The sequence below is a fragment of the Gavialis gangeticus genome, unplaced genomic scaffold (assembly GCF_001723915.1).
Source record: "Gavialis gangeticus isolate Ggan-Ray unplaced genomic scaffold, GavGan_comp1, whole genome shotgun sequence".
NCBI lineage: Eukaryota > Metazoa > Chordata > Crocodylia > Gavialidae > Gavialis > Gavialis gangeticus.
The window spans coordinates 13781716-13787451 of record NW_017729003.1 but is presented as its reverse complement, the minus strand read 5'-3'; positions in this window follow the sequence as shown (position 1 = coordinate 13787451).

The following is a 5736-nucleotide window of genomic DNA, read 5'->3' as shown; positions in this document are numbered from 1 at the left end:
TTTTTTTTTTGGGGGGGGGGGAAAAAAAACGGAAGGGGAAAGGTGTGTTTTGTGGGGGGGGGTTTTTTGGGGGGGGGGGGGGGCAGGGGGAGTTGATTTTGTTGGGGCTTTGGGTGTAAGTCACATTTTTTCTGTCATTTCAGTTTCACAGATCTTATTTGCCACAGAAGCAGTATATTATGTTAGAGATGGCTGGAGGGAGAATATTTGAATCTGGATTTTGAGCACTTCAAAATGTGGGGATGTTTTAGCCCAAAACTGTAGTTCTGCTTGCTACAGAGAGAATTACAGGATAGCAAAATAAAATCAGGATATCAAAATTTAGGTTGTTAAACCCTTATGTTTTGCGGGGTGCGCCTGTATATATGGCTCTAGGTTGGATCCATCTTTTATAATTTATACTAAATATGGAGAAACAGTAAATACAGAGATTACTTTGTGTCTTTTAACAGTGAGCGTTTCTATTATGGATGATAGTTGATATATGAGATTTCAAAAAACTGGATTTTTTTTTAACAGAACCTTAGATATATTAGGATTTTCTCTCTAAACTGCTTTGTTAAAGGTGAAGTACAAAGTTTGAATGTATCTTGAGAAATGTCTTAAAATTTGTGTTGAACCATCAGTAATTGAGATGTCGTGTAGGACATTATTTTAAAGCTTAATGGCTTGCTGAATAAAATTCCCACCCTGTTAATTTTTAAGTTGTTTAAGATTTTTAACAATGATAATATAAACATTATATTTTCTGGGGAAAATGTTGTTTATATACTTATGCCGTGCTGGCACCTGCTTATGCTGCTCTAGTTGAGGATCCTTGAGTATTTTTCTTACAAGGGTCTCAACAGCATATTAATGAGTTTCAAAACAGGCAATTTTTGTTTTTTCTAAGTTAGCAGAAGGTGAAAATAAAGCTCTTCCTAATTTCTGAAAGTATTTTGTGTTCCTTGTTTCTTTATTTTGCTGGGATGATGAAATTCTGCAGACATTTTTCCCTTTTAATGAACACGAGTATATTAAAGCATTGGTGTTTATAATGAAGATGACTTCTAATGGGTGAAATGATCTTTAATTATGTGCATTTGACTGCAATTTAGTATTTAATAATTTGTAGATTAAAACATTATTAATTCATCTTCTTGTTACTTTGTCAGTTATGGTAAAGTATTACTGTATCTAATAAGACGTGAATAGCTTCCTTTTTCAACTACTACATCAGTTAAATGGCATATCTCCCCAGAAACCAACTTAGGAGTCTTTTGTAAACTTTAGCCCTGACTTAAAACTGAAGAAATCATTCAGTGATATTTGGATCTGAACCAGGAACAGGCTAACAAAAAAATATCAGTGATCTGATCCAGCAAAAGGTGCCTATGAGCATGAAGGCCATATCGGTTATGGGAGGCTGATGATGCCAAAAAAGTCTATCCTATCCTATTCTTACTGATCCCCAGAAAACATTTAACTTCCTATCCCACCCAATAAAGCGACTGTTCGAGTTCTCTTCTCACTAACCAACTTCACTATATTACAGTAAAGAACTTAAGTTAGCCACATAGGGTGCATCTAGATAAGCATGCACGTGCAGTTTGTGGTGTTGTAGACCTGTCTGTAGTGCTGCAAACTACACGTACCGGACATGCAGGCATTTGCCACGTTGCCCACCAATGGATTTTGTCCAGCCTGTGGCAGGTTCCTCAGTCCTGCCCAGCCCAGGCAGAAGGGGCATTGTGGGCCATGGTATGTGTGACTGGTCTTGCCATTCCCAGGCATCCAGTGAGGTTGGGGTGGTCTGATGGTGGAACCCACTTCCTGGCAGCCCCTGCAGTGGTGGCTTCTTTCAGCTGCCACCATGCCAGCCCCAGCCCTGCTCCCCAGGCACCCTGACCTGTCTGCCCTGCACCCACCGCTGGTGAGGGACCTGCATGGGCAGGGCATGGGGCTAGGCAGATGAGTTTGGGCCATGGGCGGGTGAGGAGCAGTATCCAGGAGCGGTACGGGTGGGTGGGGCTAGGATCATAGAGCAGAGACAGTCCAGGGCTGGGGCCTGAGGCAGAGCCATGATCCACTGAGGCAGAGCGCATGTCCCTACGATAGGCACTGGTTCCATGGGCAGGGGCATGTGGGAACCAGATTGCAGCTCTGCCCTAGGTCCTGGCCCGGTACTGTCACTGTCTTGTGATCCTGGGATCTCTGTCCAGGAACTGTGCAAACAGGGCATGCAGCCAGATGGACAGGATGGGGTTGCATGCAGGCAGAGCGCTGCATCTGGGAGCAGGATGTGTGGGCGGGGCCAGGATCACAGGCCGGGATCTTAGGATGGTGACAGCGTAGTGCCGGGGCCCAGGGCACAGGTGTGATCTGCTTCCTACACTCCCCTGCCTGCAGAACCAGTGCACATTGCAGCAATATGCAGGCAGTAGATGGTGGCTCTGGCCCCACACTGTCACTGCCCCGTGATCCTGGCTTTGCCCGCTGTGACCATAGCCCGGCCACCTGGTCCAGTCCAGAACAGATCCACTTACAGGGAGTTTTGGTGAGCTGTTGAGAATGGTGGGGGTGCTAACTTAGCATGGCAGGAAGTTGGGTGAGTACTCCACATCTGGAGCACTGTGTCCAGTTTAGGGCTCCTCCTTATAGAAAGGATGTGGACAAGTTAGAGAGAGTCTACCGGCGAGCAATGAAAATGGTTCGGGGGCTGGGACACATGACTTATGATAAGAGGCTGAGGGAACTGGGCTTATTTAGTCTGCAGAGGAGAAGACTGAAGGCGGGGTTTGATAGCAGCCTTTAACTACCTGAAGGGTGGTTCCAAGGAGGTTGGAGCTAGACTGTTTTCAGTGGTGACAGATGACAGAACAAGGAGTAATGGTCTAAAGTTGCAGCAAGGGAGGTTCAAGTTTGCTGTTAGGAAAAACTTTCTGACTAGGAGGGTGGTGAAGCATTGAAACAGATTACCTAGAGAAGTGGTAGAATCTCCATCCTTGGAGGCTAGGATGATTTAGCTGGGGATGGTCCTGCTTCGAGCAGGAGGTTGGACTGGATGACCTCCTGATGTGCCTCTCACCTTTAAATTTCTGTGGTGTGGGCATGGTGCTGACCTGGCCTGTGACAGCTCACCAAATCTCCCTAAATGGCCCTCCAGCCCAAATAATTGCCTATCCCTGATCTAGGGAAACCCATAGTAATGTGCAATGGAGCCTTGAGATTGCTAGTAGTAGCATTTTGACAAATGCCTATGGCAGAATCTGTCTCCTAAATTGCTTCTAATTCAGTGGTCCCTGATTGACTGGTTGATCAAGGAACCTCTTTTGGTTGATTCTGGGCTGGGGTGGAGCCTGGGCGTGTGTGCGCATGCATTCCCTGCCCTGTGCCCCCTCCCACCACCAAGCCCAGCAGGTCAGTCTGTCGGGGAGGGAAGGGATGGGGGCCAGATCAAGGCACCTGTGGTGAGGGGCAGACTGAGTGCAGGACACAGGAGCAGGGGAAGATGAGTGAGGCCCCAGCCTGGCTGGGTGGTAGGAGGATTGTAGCCCAGGGGGCTCATCAGTGCATGGGGGGGTGGGGCTCTTGCCTCTGGGTGCACTCCAGTGAAGGCCCTGGCGGCCTGTGCCTCCACCCCATCTCTGTGCGGGGCGGAGGTAGCACAGGTGCCTGCATCAGCAGTGAGGGAGGGAGTGGGGTTGGAGCAGGTGCAGGCCCTGCAGAGCCGGGGCCGGGTGTGGGATGGAGCTGTGAGCGGCTCATCTGGGTGGTGTAGGGAGGGGGGACGCACCCTGGCAGGGCATGGGGCGCATGTGCCCCTGGATCTACATGTGGAGCGGAGCGGGCCGGGGCAGGCCTGGGCTGTGCTGGGCTCTTCCTGGTGTGGGTACTGGGCTATGCTGTGCTCGGGCTGGGTGGTGGCACTGGGAACGAGGCTATGCGTGGCGGGGGGGGTGGTTCAGCCACCCAAAAATTTGCATAACCCCCTAAGCCATCCTCCCAGCGCCCCTTGCCACCATGGGATGACAGGCTGGGAGGCTGTGCTGGGCTCTTCCCAATGGTGGGGGGCTGGGCTATGTTGTGCTTAGGACAGGCAGCAGCACCACTGGGAGAGGGGCTACCCAGTCCCCCAGGACCCTTCCCCCTCCCTCTGCCCCTACCTGCTGAGGAATGCACCCCCAAGTAATTTTTTCTTCCTCCACTTTGATCTGCCTTCACTTTCCCTCCACACAGACGTACCTGCTGGGCAGGGGTGGGGGGGTGGGGTGCATGGTAGATCTTGGGTTGCTTTTAAATTCCAAAAGTGATCTGCTTAAAAAGGTTGGAGACTTCTAATTCATGTATCAGAAAGCATCATGATAGCTGCCTTTAAACCCTAGTTCAATTTTTCTCACAACTTTTTCCTTTAGTTTTTTATCTCTTGTTCTTTATTTAGAAACATTCTAATAGGGAATTTATTTCTCGAATTCTTATTATAGAATAATGGTAAGCTCCTTCCCAGCTCTTTCCCAAAGTCAGCTTGTAGTATCTAGATCAGCTGCGGTGCCAGGAGATTCTTTTAAAGGTGGCTCAGGTTTCTGCACAACATTGGCACTGTGAGGTGTGCAGACACCTACACATGATTCTGAAGGTTAATCTAGAGATTTCAAATAGGACTCCATTGCACAAAAACATTCTGACCCTATTCTCAGTTCTTTGCAACAGAAAAATTGCTCTATTATTTTTCTGTAGTCAAAAAATGAGTGAAAGCTAAGAGCTGGCATTTTCTGAGGAGTGCATTGAGTCTAACAGGGTTGAGAACTACTGCTCAAGATTAAAATTCTAAAAGCTACTATACTGTTTTAAAACTGTTCTTGACTTCATCCTGTGCTCAGTTTTCTGAGAGCTAGTGCCACAGTTACTAGAATTGACTTTCACATATGAACAAGACATTGTTTCTGGAGAATCAAGCTGTCTGACCATGGGATCATCAGCTGACTAGCATCAGAACAAGGAACTGCTTTTAGGAACATTTTGAAATCATTATATTGTGAAAGTTATGGAAAGAAGTCACATGGTCCTAACCTTTGATCTGTTGGTTAGGTAGGTGCAACCCCATGGACCAAATTGAGTCCCACAGTCTATAACTTAAGCTACAGTCTACAACTTAAGCTACAGTCTTTGTATGGGTAGCCCCCGATCTGTGTGAAGAGAGTTGACCTCTGTATAGAAGTGAGGGTCTAGCCCAGGGGTGGGCAATTATTTTGGCTGGAGGGCTGATAAATGAGTTTTGGTGAGCTGTTGAGGCTGCCAGGTAGCCCCACCCCATGACAGGTGCCCCACTGCCTGGTTATCGTCTTGAGACTGGAAGTCCTACCCCTAATCTTTGACCTTTGCCACCAGAACTCCCTCCCATTGCCCCCAGAAGTACTTCTTTTGGGAGTGGGGGAGGGTTGCTATCTTAGAACTGGAAAAAAAAAATCAAATGATAAAAATCGAACATCTACTGTAACACAATTTAATTTTACTTCAAAAATAATTTTGTCCTGATTTACATGCGTTTGCTTAGTGTACATAGAGATGACTGCATAATAGCTGAAAAATTAAGTCTTGCACTTGTATATTGTGTGTAGGTGTGATTGGGTGGGGTGCGTGGGTGGCCATGGGTTTTATTAGGGGTTTAGGGGTAGGTGTGGGTGTGGGGTTTGTGGAGGGGTGTGGCTGTGTGTTTGAGGGGAGGGAGAGTGTGAGTAGGGGTATGTGGGAAGGGTG